The following is a 16,503-nucleotide window of genomic DNA, read 5'->3' as shown; positions in this document are numbered from 1 at the left end:
TACTTTTTCAGAAATTTGTGAAATGAACGACTGTTTTATGGTACAGACTTCGTGTATGTCATGCCAATTGCGGACTATGTATAACTTATAAAAGGCAATTGTTTTCTGGAGATCGGCTAAGGATAGCTTTTCCCAAATAATTTAAATGCCAAAGGTTGCAACACGGTTGGCTGCAGCGGTAAGTAGCGTTAGTGCTGCTCTTATAGACAGTTTATGGAGGTTTTAAATTTTATATATTACTCTGATGGATGCTCCCTCATGTGTATCCCGAGGTAACTGAAGGGATTAATTCTAGCTTCTTTACATTTTAGAAGACAGGAAGGACCCTGGAGCTATCTCCACAATGTTAATTCTCGGCAAGGACAGGAATAAAAACTGCCCCCTAGCGGCAGAAAGACGTAATAGCTGTGCCCGCATTTTGGCTTGAAAAGACTTGCATTTTACGACCTTGTGAGATATAACGTAGGCAACGCGTAGACTTAGCGTGTGACATCACAACTATTGGATATCAAGATGGCTGTGGCCCAACTATAGGAGCGGGTACATATGTCATGCAAACACACACTCCTACAGAACGGTACATTAAGGTTCATTTTCCTTTACATCTTAGGATAGGAAACTGAACTCAATGAAATTTGTTCTGATGGACTGAATAGCTATTTGTGGCTGGGAGGCGTAACCACCCTTAATGGAAATATTGGATAGGAAGAGCATTGTCACATTCGCGGTTTTGACATAGGAGCGATGATATGACAAGTGCCATATGCCATTAGTCAACAAGAAACTGAAAATGTATACGGAGAATATGTGGAATAATCTATGGATAGCTAGCTCAAGAGGTCAGCTTACAAGGAACTAGTTCTTCCCGCAGATTCAGGATAGACTGAAAACTAGATTAAAACACGACCATATTTTAACACAGTTTATATCGGGATATGGAAATTTTGGATCACAATTTTTTTTTTTTTTTGCTAGCGGCTTTACGTCGCACCGACACAGATAGGTCTTATGGCGACGATGGGATAGGAAAGGCCTAGGAGTTGGAAGGAAGCGGCCGTGGCCTTAATTAAGGTACAGCCCCAGCATTTGCCTGGTGTGAAAATGGGAAACCACGGAAAACCATCTTCAGGGCTGCCGATAGTGGGATTCGAACCTACTATCTCCCGGATGCAAGCTCACAGCCGCGCGCCTCTACGCGCACGGCCAACTCGCCCGGTAGGATCACAATTTGAGAGGTTTAGAATCAATATCCAGAAACCCTACACTTGTATCTATGAAATACCATGACCTTTTTAACATCTTTTATTTGAATATCCCTTTTTGAAAGAGGTAGATATGAATTAGAAACACGCTTAAATAGTTGTATGTGTGGTATACAGTATCAGGTAACTTTTAATGCTTTATTTCAAAAAATTGTTAAATTTCTGTAGTTTATTTACAAGTCGCCTCAGTTTAAAATTTTAGTTGTTATTGTATGTGTTAATCTAGTTTTGTTGTTTATAGCCCCTAATATACCATCAGTGAAATAAAGGTTGTACTTGGATAATTAATAATAATACCTTCTCTGAATTTACGCAGCTTCTTAGCCACTCTAGACGTTTTATTAGGTAATCATTTATCACTAAAATAATGTCGAACAAGATTCTCTTTAACTCAGTTTCATACTTTTATTTCAGCACTCATTAACTTACATTTATTACTTAATAATGTTATTATAATAAGGATACTTATAATAAAACACCAAATGCATTTCTACGAATGGCGATGACGGCACAGGAAATTGCACCAGAAAAGTGACGTAACGGGAAGCCAGTTGTACTCACGCCAATGACAGAGACTAGCAAGGAGAGAGGTCGTAATACTGAAGCATTTCATTAAGATAGGTTCTAACTTCTTTGAAGTATTAAAAGGTATAAACAAAATTTAAACGAAATTGTTGCTATATTTCCAAATATTTTCGTCAATTAAATAAAGGAGTCATTTGATAGAATCTGATGATATTCTTACATGAACGAAATATGCCATTCATTTCCTTAATACAGCTTTTGTTTGCAGATTATTATAGTGTTATAGGTGTTATATTTGGTTTAAAGTCACATTATAATATAACTTATCATGAAAAATACTAATTTTACTTTATTGCTAAATTATAACACTACCACAAGTGCGAACACTAGAATACAGTTTAGTGACCTCGGTCTGTCACACCAGGATGCTCAATAACTCTCAACATAGACAAAATGCACAATCAGGAGATAAAAAATAATCTATTTAAAACACAAATACACAAGAAACTTTATTACATCTAGTGTGTGCCCTAATCGTCTCCAGAGTGTGAAATACCCTGCCGCATTTAAGCGAACTCCGGATTCCTCCAAAAGCACGTCAGTTAAGCACGATGATGAGGTATGTGAGTGTAGTGGCAAGAAAAGCACAAAAGAAACTGTTATCAAGGTCAAACAAACCAAACCCGGCCGTGAAAGTGACTTTGGCATGAATGAGTTGCAGAGAAAATGACGACAATTCATTGAGAACGCGTTTATCATTTTTGTGGTTAAGAATCAGGCTGGTCACGATAGATGATGTGTTACCTGCCTCGCGAGTTGTTGTGTGACAAGAAGCTGTGATGCACAATATCTGAGCTAGGGCGATTAAGTCCCAAAATATATATAATTCTGACCCATCATTGCTCTCCGCAGTCTGGCACGTGTCAAACAGAATATTGATAAAACTATTCGAAAACCTAAGTAATAATTCTAAACCAAATATAGAATTAACTTCTTCTACTGCAGCACACAAAGTGTGGTGCACGTACCTGTAGTTATTCAAACTCGCAAGCATCCTGTCTTCCTCACGTTTTACAACAGGAGAAATTCTACTCAAACTTGGTACAGAAGATGTGTGTGAAGATATGAATAAGTTATTATAGTTGCACTTGCTCGAGAAATTCCACAGTGAAAGATGCTTGTTCAGCATTGAAAATCTGTGCTTCAGTAAAAGCACAGTATTAATGAATTGAATGTGGGAAATATAGGACACAAAACAAGCTACTTCGAGTAATATAAAATAATAATACTCATTTTTTATGACGATCATAAACCATTCGGCTACGTTTGCTGTCATATATATAGAACATACAAGTATTAATTGCAAAATGAGATTTCTTTTGTGCAGATGAATATTAGAGGTACTCATATTACTTTTTTCATTAACGTTACCAATATTTTCCATGAAAAATACGCGATCTATTTCGGTGATTGCACTGAAAAACTTTTCATACTTCTTTCTGTTAAGTGTAGCATGTGACAGGATTAAAATGAGCGGCAAGGAAAACGTCTGAACAAGTTGTACGATTTCCAATGCGCAAAGATAAAATTGGCTTTGCTGTTCCATTTCCTCGCTACTTCCTACATAAAAGACACTGAAACAACCACCGCAAAACAAAAATATTGCCATCATGACAGAACAAATCACTCCTACTGTAGAGTATTCGAGTTTCACAGATCCGTACGCAGCATCCGTAGGGATAGCATATGGCGCTAAACCAATTAATTGCGATAGTTTCCATAAGGGTGAAATTACTGAAAATAGTTCATAACTTATAGAAGGATGTTTCTTGGTATGTGTATCCATGTTCCGCACTTCATTCGGAACATTCAACATATTTGTTAATTACTTATTGTATTTCTTGTACTACACTACTAGTATATTGTATTTGCGAATGAATGCATTGTAACCATCTTACGTAAGGGAATATCTTTAAATTTCGTATCAATTTCTATGGGGACACTTCTATTTATAAAGTTACATTAATTGTAATAACCTTTTAATTATCATTTGTATTTGCTTTTAGTTTTAATGTATTTTCGTTGTTATTCGTCTTCCTTCATTTTTACGAGTATTCTTGATTTTGATAGAATTCTTTTTAATAGTTTCATATAAATACTTGCCGTATGTTTAGTTGTTATGTAATTAAATTCTCTCCCGGTCAATGCAAGCAAACACTGCTAAAGCACTATCTACCAATTGCAATTTATTTGTTAGTAAATACCCGAGGAATCCGTGAAGCGCTCTCTACAAAAATTGTTTGCCTGACGTAAAGGAATTTGAGGTGTCTCACGACCAAATAATATAAACCTTGAAGGCGCTGACGATAGTCAGGTGTATGATAGTATGGTTACAATAATGCTGCTTTTGTTAGACATGGCTCATGGCTGCAATATATGATGGGTACAATAGACTTCAGTACCTTGCACATGTAAGACCTGACATAAATTCTTAAGTGTTCTGTATAGAGACTGCAAGAATTATGTTAAACACATACACGCATATGGTGCTGCTTCAGTTGAACTTAACTAACAGTGTTTATGTTTGGAGACGGTACTTTCAAGTTGCAGGATGGAGGGACGCTAACATGTATATTGCTTGCGCTTTAGGGTCTGTACGTGCGCTTAAAATTTTGTACTTTAGTTTGCTTAAATTTTTTTTTCTAATTGAAAATGCGCATCGCGGATCCACTCATAATAACCTGACATTTCCTGCATCATCAACACAGCAACTTATTTCTAGTTAAATGTGTGCTAAAAGTTTATAAATAAGTTAATTCATTTCCCCACTTTTTTTTACCAGCGCATAGACAAATCTCACAACCGAATATCTGGACTATCAATTATGTACATAAAATATTTCGAAAAGGAGATTAGTCTCCATTGGAGGCCACTATTTCAGTTCCAATCATTTGTTCCCACTTGATGAATAACAGGATTATGTATCCTAGCTACGAAGTTTATTTCTAGAAATTGTGTGGGATTCAAGAAATCGGAACTATATACTCTCTCTGTCCACTTATGTGTCCGCCCATTTAACAAAGATGGTGCGGCGTAGACAATCGTGTACGATTTTTAAACTCAACGAAGAATATCTCAGATCTAATGTAGCTTGAAGATCAATTTACACCACACTCGAAATACAATAGTCCAACGAAGAATACCGTTAATCGAAGCCTTAAAACTGCAATTTCAAGTTGAAAGAAATTTATTCATATAATTTTTAACCTTTGGATTCTGATGTTGTCCTATCTGAATCGTCTTACGGTCACGTACTTGGACTTGTAGAATACACACAGTAAGGAATGATCAGATGCGTGATTAGATAGAACAGGAATAATACACCGGCATCGACATAAATCCACATTTTAGTCAGAACAATTCTGCAGTGACATTGGTAGGGATTTGAAAAACTTCACTTTGAAATTAATTCAGTGTACTTCAGGAGCACTAGACATTAATCTACAGAGTCTCTGACACAACTGATAAAATATTACCATTTACTGCAGTAAAACCAACTCTTCTTCACGTGTCGCATGCTATGCATGCATTCAGTCCCTGGTGTATTATCCGCTATCACTTCATCAAACTCTATTTCGTGGCGAAAAAGCTGTTGCTGCGTCTAGCCTAGTCATTTAAGTAATTGCGTTCGTGAGGCAACATTTCAGTTAGAACCATAAGTGCTTTAAATACTCCCGGGATATATCAGGGGGCGTTTTATTTATTAACTTAGTAAAAAGCTTACAAAGAGTATAATTACTATTAGATCTTCCGGAAACTTGGCTACGTTAAGCGAGGATTCAAGCCGTAGGGGCTTTTCTCCCTGAATTTTTTGAGAGCCCTTTGACCTAAATTCTTTCATACATTTGCTATAACTTTGAAATGACTGTTTATGTTTCTGTAGAAGTATAATTCTGCTTTCGAAGACGTTCGTCTTTCTGTTTTTTTCTTCTTTCGTTTCCCATAACCTAATTCCTAACTTGGTTTCATTGCCTTCGTCTTTAGGACAACTATTAAACAGTGAAGACGAAAATAAAACAGTAATTTGTTACGGTGTAGATTATTATTATTATTATTTTCATCTACAATAACAAGAGTTCTACCGGACCGATTTGCTTCACTTTGTTTTATTCTCTCCGAAATTACCTGCCGGTGAATCATGAGACATTGCCAGGTCTCAAAGTTGAGCCAATTTCGAGTAACTATACAATAAAATCATTAAATGATCGCTGCAATAATTAGAGGCGAAGGCTTAACCTAGCCCGCAATAGATTCTGCAGTTAGCGGGTTGTTAAGCGACTAACACTGTCATTAATATTCTCATATATGTGATTTTAATCCTTAGTAACATTGCATGCAGCCATGTTTGATTACCACCTGTCAGGCAGAGAGTATACACTTCCTCTGATCACGGAAGCATACTATTCCCTGTTGTATACTCTTTGATTCCCTTACTTTTCCCAGCTTCTAAATAAATTCAACAGATGGCAGAGCGTACTGACATACTGCTAAGACATAACAGTCTACGTACAAACAAAGCAGACCCCATCATGACATACCCCTTAGATATTATCTGGGAACACCTATTGAAGGATAACCTAGCTGCATTAGAAAGAGTGAAGGCCATGTATCTTAAAAAGTTCTCTGGCTGGCAAAGACGTACAGTAGATACCTGCGATGTTTGACCAATATAAACCGCTCCACAGGAGCAAGGAATCATATATATTCCAGCACAGTCTAAACCAATAGAATCTTTGACAGATCGCAAGCAATTGCCTGTGATGATGTTTGTTTGTTTGTTTGTTTGTTTGTTTGTTTGTTTGTTTGTTTGTCCAACCCTTGTCCCGTTTCTCCACGTGGTCGGGCATGGGGTGAGATGAATCTCTCGTGCCGGGTTTCTATGACCGGATGCCCTTCCTGACGTCAACCTCATCAGAGGAGTTAATGAGATGAAATGAATGACGCGATATATGATAGTAGGAAGGGAGAAGGTGAAACTCGGTGCCGGCACATAGCCTACTCCTGTTGAATAGCACCAAGGGGTCTGCTCAAGGCTTAACGTCCCCATCCGACGGACGAATCATCTTCAACAGCGTCATATGCCCTCACTCCATATGAGCACTGCGGAGAAGTTTCGAATTTATCCAGGCTTTTGGCACGCAATCTAGTGATTAGAAATTGAATACCACCACATCCTCTACCCTGCCAGCCAAAATTCTGATGGTGAAATTTTTTTCAACCAACGGGACTCGAACCGGCTAACCTCGATGTCAGACCGTTTAGCCTTCAACGCCTTAACGATCATGGCCACCGGGCGAAACAATTGGCTATGATGATATTAGGCTTAAAAATGGTTTTGATATTATGACTTCTGAGAATATTGCCAATCCTATCCCGACAGATTTACGTATGGCAAGGAGGCCAGACTCAAAGGACGACAGTCACGTGATAGTCTGTCTTTTGGCTTAGGATGTAGCACTTCGTCAATCTGTTTCCTTGTATAGCCATTGCTCAGGAATGTTCTAGTTAGGAACTCAAGTTCATCCTTAAATTATCCTCCCCACGAACCTCCCTTGCTCGGCTGATAAGGGTGTTAAGCACAGCACGCTTTTGGCAACGATGGTGATGAGAGGACCCATGAAGGTACGAAGGTTTTTTTCAACCTCCGATGGGCTATTAAAAAAAGACACATTGACATAACAAAATGATTTTATCACTAAACGTTTGGTTGTTTCATGCTTATTTTTCCACATGATCGTCAAAATGTTTCATGCATTTGTCGTATCGTGACACCACATTTCCGATGCCCTCTGCAAAAAGTCATCCGCCAGTAAGGAAATGTGCGTCTGGACCGTTGCCTACGCTATAATAATAATTCTGCAGGGGGAATATAGGCAACCTGAATACAGATAGCCTATGTCTAAGGGGGCGAATATTTGTGCAGGGGGAACATAGGCAACCTGAATTCAGGTGGCCTATGTCTATGGGGGAGAATATTTCTGCAAGGGGATTATAGGCAACCTGGATCAAGGTGGCCTATGTCTAAGGTGGAGAATATTTCTGCAGGGGGGTCATAGGGAACCTGAAAACAGATGGCCTATGTCTAAGGGGAGAGTATTTCTGCAGGGGGAATATAGGCAACCTTAATACAGATGGCCTATGTGTAAGGGGGAGAATATTTTTGCAGGGGGGAAATAGGCAACCTGCATTCAGTTGGCCTATGTCTAAGGGGAGAGTATTTCTGCAAGGGGAATATAGGCAACCTGGATCAAGGTGGCCTATGTCTAAGGGGAGAATATTTCTGCAGGGGGGTCATAGGCAACCTGTATATAGGTGGCCTATGTCTAAAGCGTTGCCTACGCTATAATACAAGGCATTGAAATGCACTCGTGGAAACGGGTGGCATCCTAGTTCACCATTCAGCCGCTGGGATCGCGGACTTGCCCCCTTGTATTCGCATGGCCGTATTATGTCAATAAGTAAAGTATATCCTAAATAAAAAGAACTGAATGTTTTTGCGAGTATTGACAGTACTTTATTTATAGAGCGGTGCTGCATTGGCTTGGATATGTCATTGAAGTTTCAAACTTTCCTTCTGAGGGGCTTCTTATCAAGTTTCAAAACTTTCTATCTTCTACTTGAGTGGCTCAAAGCAATGTTGTCTAACAGAGGTCTCAGAAATTTTCATAGTAGAAAAAGAGGTGGTTTGTCGCCCTTACACTTTCCACACTTAATTTCACTGTTGAACATGTCTTTCGAAAAAATAAACGTACACCTTTTAGTAACTCTCTTCGGGACAAGTACTGCGTAGCGGAAATGACAAATTCCGTCGTTCACTGCAGAAGTGCCACAGACGATTTTCGGTATCTGATGGCTCCTCAATCTTGAAAACGAATAAGACACAATGTTGGACTTTGAGTAGCTGGAGAATAGATATGTTCTAAATAGCCCCTACAGTCTGTTTGTTCTTTTGCCACACGAACCATAATGTCATTGTATTCCGCTTGGCGTCTTAGGTAGCTGAAGAAGAGCTCGATGCCATAGCTCGTTAGGTTCCTCGTCAATGCATAATGCAAATGTATACTTATGAGGTATTTTACGCAGGCCACAGTGGACTGGGTAGTCAAGATCTATGCCTGATACATTTCTCTCATGATTCTTTTTTACTTTGTCTGAATGCATTTTAAGTTTCTTAATATATGACAGGAAATCATTAATTAACCAACTGAGGAGTTCAACTTCAGTACTAAAAGATGCTTTTTTTTTGCTAGTGACTTTACATCGCACCGACACAGATAGGTATTATGGCGACGATGGGATAGGAAAGGCCTAGGAGTTGGAAGGAAGCGGCCGTGGACTTAATTAAGGTACAGCCCCACCATTTGTCTGGTGTCAAAATGGGAAACCACGGAAAACCATCTTCAGGGCTGCCGACAGTGGGATTCGAACCCACTATCTCCCGGATGCAAGCTCACAGCCGTGCGCCCCTACCCGTACGACCAACTCGCCCGGTTAAAAGATGCTCGTTTGTTCTCGTTCCTGAATATGTCCATGTGAGGTGTTGCAGACGTTATGCGCATTGAACAATTTAATAAAATGCTCCATAAAACAAATGGCTTATTTTAAACTGTATTTTATGCTCTCGGGACAAAACCACCTACATAGTTTTCAAACCAGAGTTTGTTTCAGGGGAAAATACAATATTTTTAGCTCTTGCTACATTCATTTTCGTTAAATTTGTTGGGCAAATTATTTTCCTCGTTGGTTTCCTAATTTAATATTTCTGAGTTTGAAGATACCTCTCAAATGATTGCCGGTCACGGTAGCATAGTTTAAAAAATGTCCAGTGACAAATTTTGGGATCGTTCGATTCTTATGACGTAACTCGGATCAAAACTTAGGAACAGAGGCCTACTTCGATCAGCTTGAAGTCGTATCTCATGCGTAATACTTCCTCTGTATAATGTTTCGAACATTGAACATTCACTGGAAACTTGTGAAACGAAATTCCACTACCTTTAATTTCTCGTGAATAAACCATGACTGGAACTGCGAATGCTTAACATCAGACAAATACATAATACATTCACAACCAACTCAATTAATGAACACGTTTAAAAGCGCGAGCCTGGTAGACAGGGGGCAAGAAAGCGATCCTAGCGGGCCGGCATTGAACTTCAGTGTAACCACTTCCATAGCGTTTTACGGGCTCTATTTCTAGGCCTTGTATTACAACGTAGGCAACGGTCTAAAGGGAGAATTTTTCTGCAGCGGGAATATAGGCAGCCTTTATGCACCTGGCCTCTGTCTAAGGGGGAGAATATTTCTCGTTACCTACGAGATATACAAGGCCGGGAAGTATGCGCTAGTTCCGAGCATAAAAACAGTCCCCAACCAGGTTTCTCAGTACCGCCGCCAAATGTCTCGACATCGTGTTATAGTTTGCATATGCTGTAGTGAATTAACATATGGAGAAAAGTGTTTCTAATACGTTTACGTATAAATTTCGCTTATTGTTAGTGTTCAAATGAACTCCAAGTAGATTTAATATACACTATAAAATATTGTATGTCGTACTGTAAGTCCAGTTCGTCAAAGAAAGGAGAACATTGGAGTTTTCAATCGTTTTCTGCCGATCCAGTTTTAAAGGAGAAGTGGAGAATTAATATATCCATACAGGGGGCAAATTAGGTTCCCTTTGGTCGCCTAGGATGTCATCCATATTCTGTAATTTACATTTTAAATATTGAGACTTCAGTTTATGGGCAACAGATTCATTAGATCACTTCACTGTCTCCGACTTCCGCATCAAAATACACTTAAGAATTATGTCGGCTTTTCGAATGGAGAAACTGGAATAACATCCCTCATTAAAGGAAGGCTTCATTACGAAACCATGAATTTGACATGCGCGGAGGAAACGTTAGGATCCCTTATCGTAGATGAAATGGCTATCAAGCCCAGAGTATACTATAATCGTAATCTTGACCAACAACAGTTTTGGAATTATTTGATGAGACACTCGAAGGTAAGCTAACTAATCAATACGCGATTATTGTATTTCCTTTCAGATGTACTATTTTAATAGGCCTAAGATATCTGCAAGTTTTATATTTTCCTACTTGCTTTACGTCGCATCGACACAGATAGGTCTTGTGGCGACGATGGGACAGGGAAGGGCTAGGAGTAGGAAAGGAGCGGCCGTGGCCTTAATTAAGGTATAGCCCCAGCATTTGCCTGGTGTGAAAATGGGAAACCACGGGAAACCATTTTCCGAGCTGCCGACAGTGGGGTTCGAACCTACTATCTCCCGAATACTGGATACTGGCCGCACTTAAGTGACTGCAGCTATCGAGCTCGTTAAGTTTTATATTATCTTAGACGCTATTGATATTAAGAATGGCACCATGCCTTTCCAGGGAAACCTGTCACTCTGGAGTTGTCTTCCTCGGCCATGATAGGTGGATATCTTGCTCGAGTTGCGGAAGAAAATTCCAATATTGTTAATCATGCTTGGGACAGATATCCTCGGCCACTACGGACAGTGCGCTGATGTGCCTCATAAGGATGAAAGATCGTGGAGCATTACGCTACCCCTCAAGAAAATTTGTTTACTTTCTGCAAAATAAGTTGAATTTTACGCGTTACTCCTTACGTTATCTGAGAAAAACGAATTTAGTTTAAAAACCTTAACGTTTTCGTCGTTCCAAAGTACATTGGGGAATTCAAGTGTAACGGGTGTGATCAGAGAGCACTGACCGTAACTCTCATTACAAAACTTTTAAAACCGAAACTCGACAAGAAAACTCTTAAAATTACAGATGCCCATGACTTGGAAAATAATTTCAGGACAAAGCGTTTAAGTTAGAAGGTCTTAAAAATGTGAGTGATTTGAGCTGTGATCATGGTAAGTCATTTTAATGTATTGCTTTTATTATGAATTGCACTTGACTTCACCTAAAATAATTCCAAATATGACTTAAATGTGCTTTACTTTACATCTAATCACTCTAAATAACATTTAGGTGGTCTTAATTTTCATTATTTGTAGTTTTTAAGTCTTTAAAAACCAACATGTACTGTTAATTGAATGTACTTCGCGCGAGCAGCGTAGCACAATGTCGAGACCTCTAGCGGACATTCGTAAAACTACTTGCGACCCGCATTTCTATCGGTCCACTTCCCGGCCTTGTACATCTCGTAGGCAACGGCCAGGTTCACGCCTTAAAAGAGTTTGTTAACCGAGTTGGTTGTGAATGTATTGTGTATTCGTCTGATGTTAAGCATTCGCAGTTCCAGTCATGGTTTATTCACGAGAAATTAAAGGTAGTGGAATTTCGTTTCACAAGTTTCCAGTGAATGTTCAATGTTCGAAACATTATACAGAGGAAGTATTACGCATGAGATACGACTTCAAGCTGATGAAATTAGGCCTCTGTTCCTAAGTTTTGATCCGACTTACGTCATAAGAATCGGGCGATCCCAAAATTTGTCGCTGAACTTTTTTGTAAACAATGCTACCGTGACCGGCGATCATTTGAGAGGCTTCTTCAAACTCAGAAATCTTAAATTAGGAAATCAACCAGAAAAATAATTTGCCCAACAAGTTTGGAGTAATGAATGTAGCAAGAGCTAAAAATATTGTATTTTCCTCTGAAACAATCTCTGGTTTGAAAAGTGTAAAGGTGGTTTGTCCCGAGAGCATGAAATATAGTTTGAAATAAGCCATTTGTTTTATGGAGCATTTTATGAAATTCTTCGATGCGCATAACGTCTGCAACACCTCACATGGGACATATTCAGGAACGAGAACAAACGAGCACCTTTTAGTATTGAAGATGAACGCCTCGGTTAGTTAATTAATGATTTGCTGTCATATATTAAGAAAATTGAAATGCATTTAGAGAAAGTAAAAAAAAGATTCATGAGGGAAATGTATCAGGCATAGATCTTGACTACCCAATCCACTGTGGCCTGCGTAAAATACCTCATAAGTATACATTTGCATTATGCATTGACGAGGAACCTAACACGCGATGACATCGAGCTCTTCTTCAGCTACCTAAGACGCCAAGCGGAATACAATGACATTATGGTTCGTGTGCCAAAAGAACAAACAGACTGTAGGGGCTGTTTAGAACATATCTCTTGCCCAGCTACTCAAAGTCCAACATTGTGTCTTATTCGTTTTCAAGATCGAGGAGCCCTCAGATACCGAAAATCATCGTCTGTTGCACTTCTGCACTGAACGACGGAATTTGTCACTTCCGCTACGCAGTACTTGTCCCGAAGAGAGTTACTAAAATGCGTACGGTTTTTTCTTTTTTTTCGAAAGACACGTTGAACAGTGAAATTAAGTGCAGAAAGTGTAAAGACGACAAACCACCTCTTTTTCTTCTTTGAAAATTTGTGAGACCTCTATTAGAAAACATTGCCTCAAGCCACTCAAGTAAAAGACAAAGTTTTGAAACTTCAATGACATATCCAATCCAATGCAGCACCGCTCTATAAATAAAGTACTGTCAATACTCGCAAAAACATTCAGTTCTTTTTATTTAGGATATACAGTACTTTACTTATTGACATATGCGGCCATGCGAATACAAGGGGGCAATGACGCGATCCTAGCGGCTGAATGGTAAACTAGGAAGCAACCCGTTTCCATGAGTGCATTTCAAGGCCTTGTATTATAGCGTAGGCAACGGTCTGGACAGCCTCCTGAAGTTCTTCGTTTCTCCGCCACAAATGGAGGTTTACGATCAGTGAACTTTCTACAGCAATCCCAGACATTTCAAAGTCTTTTCTGTGTACAATTGTGAGTCAACACTCAGGATACTGGAAACTTTGTTCACCTTGGATCCCAACAATTCTGAACTGACGATCACAAAACTCAGCGAATAACTTCAGTCATAACGTTTCTCACGCGTTACCATAGTTCGGGGGAAGAGTTTTAAAGTCTATCGTTACCGGCGATGAAACTTGGTTCTTGTATGACACTCCAGGAACTAAAGGACAGTTTAAGCAGTGGACATATCCTTCTTCTTCAAACAAGCCAAAAAGTTAAAACTGACAATGAGCAACAGGAAAACAATGGCTACCGTTTTGGGGAGCACAGAGGTGTCTTGGTGGACACACTTTACCTCACTGGCGGGAGACTTCTTTGCAGTAGACATCGGAATGCTGGTGTCACGATACGACAAATCCCTAAAACGTTGTGGCGATTATTTGGAATAATAAGAATTAAACAACTAAACATTTAGCGATAAAATAATTTTGTTGTGTCAATGTGTTTTTTATAGCTCATCGGAGGTTGAAAAGAACAGCCCTCGTATCTGTTAGTATGAGTGTGTTTACGGTAAACCGAATGACCTACAGTTCCATCTGATTTCCCAGAAACCAAAACATCCAAGAACGGCAAACATCCCCCACGTTCAGTCTCCACGGTAAATGTAATGTTTGGACGTATGCTGTTGAGGTGATCCGAAAATATAGATAATTCATGCTCACCATGGGGCCGGATAACAGATTAGACATTTAATATTGGAGTACACAAGAACCTCGGACTAAGAGGGACCGGAACTGATCGGGATAATCCGAAAAATACAAAAAATAAAGTACATGTTATATGATCTATTAACATAAGTTCAGTAATACCTTTTTTCAGTTGCACAAACATATAAGAATACTTTTCTTGCATTTACGACTCTGCTTTATTCACTAAAATAGTGTGAGCCTTTTCTGTTTTACATTTGTATAGCGTTTGCGCGCAGCAGATCACGAAGACGTTTTACTAACAACAGTTCTGCGGGTGTAGTTTCAGTCAAGGATTCTAAATAGACCACCAGTTTGTCCAGCTGCATTGTTGCCTCTCCATGAGTCATTCTTTCTTCTGATGGAGCGCCGTTTGATTTTAGAACTCACGATCAGTGAATTTCTAGTGCTTTGCATTCAGAAGAGCGTGGGCTCGAATCCCACCTGGGTCGTCCTGCTGGGAATGGTTTTCCACGGTATCTCGTTATGTATTCCAGTCGAACGCGCGGACGGTACCTTTGATAGACCGTGGGCGAATTGTTTCCAGTTCCTGTCCTTAACTATCCTCGGCGGAAAAGACATTCAAGAAGAGTCGACGTCGTAAAAGGAATACTGTACAAGTAACTTTTTTTAAAATTTTCGATCCGGATTAACCGGAGATCCGAATTAATGAGGGCCGGATAAACGAGGTTTTTATGTATGTATAATCTCATGAAAGAATTATCTCATAGAAGTCCACCTTTTCAATACAATTTGTGATTTATTAAAAGTCAAAGGAACACACTGCAGCACCTACGCAGTTAGCCAAATTGAGAACGTCAAGCGGGTATGCTTAACGCTTATTCTCCGGACTCCATCATATCTCCCCCCACACACTTTTATTGCCCTAGATCTTATAACTAAGGGATGTTCCTTTTCTTTTTTCATTTCAGACCATTCTCCCGCCATAACGGGAATTTCTTTTGCATTAAAACATATCCAGCCACAGGAAGAACTTTCTCTCGAAGTCCCCTTTTCTACTCTAGCCGCATAGGGCTGCTCTGTCTTCATGATGCATACAAACAATAAATCAATCAATCAATCAATCAATCAATCAGTCAATCAATCAATCAATACTGATCTGCATTTAGGGCAGTCGCCCAGGTGACAGATTCCCTATCTGTTGCTTTCCTAGCCTTTTCCTAAATGATTTCAAGGAAATTGGAAATTTATTGAACGTCTCCCTTGGTAAGTTATTCCAATCCCTAACTCCCCTTCCTATAAATGAATATTTGCCCCAGTTTGTCCTCTTGAATTCCAACTTTATCTTCATATTATTATCTTTCCTACTTCTATAAACGCCATTCAAACTTATTCGTCTACTAATGTCATTCCACGCCATCTCTCCACTGACAGCTCGGAACATACCACTTAGTCGAGCAGCTTTTCTTCTTTCTCTCAATTCTTCCCAACCCAAACTTTGCAACATTTTTGTAACGCTACTCTTTTGTCGGAAATCACCCAGAACAAATCGAGCTGCTTTTCTTTGGATTTTTTCCAGTTCTTGAATCAGGTAATTCTGGTGAGGGTCCCATACACTGGAACCATACTCTAGTTGGGGTCTTACCAGAGACTTATACATCTTTACATCCTTACTACAACCCCTAAACACCCTCATAACCATGCGCAGAGATCTGTACCCTTTATTTACAATCATATTTATGTGATTACCCCAAGGAAAGATATATTAACACCTAGAAACTTAGAATGATCCCCAAAAGGAACTTTGACCCCATCAACGCAGTAATTAACACTGAGAGGACTTTTCCTATTTGTGAAACTCACAACCTGACTTTTAATACCGTTTATCAACATACCATTGCCCACTGTCCATCTCACAACATTTTCGAGGTCACGTTGCAGTTGCTCATAATCTTATAAATTATTTATCACTCTATAGAGAATAACATCATCCGCAAGAAGCCTTACCTCCGATTCCACTCCTTTACTCAAAGCCCAGCTACCATGAATCACAAGTTCACGACCTTAAATTGCCACAATCACAACCTAAATCAGCAGTGGCAGATTTTATCCTAAGAGGATACAAGCTTTAGAAATACATATACAAGTGTACGTGAGAGCTTTCAAACGTTAAACCACAAACCTA

The 16,503-nt window shown here is 39.3% G+C and overlaps 1 protein-coding gene across 2 annotated transcripts in view; it reads left to right on the top strand.

Annotated features, from left to right (window-relative positions):
* Positions 1-16,503, top strand: part of LOC136885288 (inter-alpha-trypsin inhibitor heavy chain H4) — a 347,969-nt gene that overhangs the window by 91,524 nt on the left and 239,942 nt on the right. The gene's annotated exons all lie outside the window — the stretch shown is intronic.

Source organism: Anabrus simplex, chromosome 14 (genome assembly GCF_040414725.1).
Source record: "Anabrus simplex isolate iqAnaSimp1 chromosome 14, ASM4041472v1, whole genome shotgun sequence".
NCBI lineage: Eukaryota > Metazoa > Arthropoda > Insecta > Orthoptera > Tettigoniidae > Anabrus > Anabrus simplex.
Note: the sequence above shows the minus strand (reverse complement) of the source record. Positions and strands in the feature narration are given on the sequence as shown.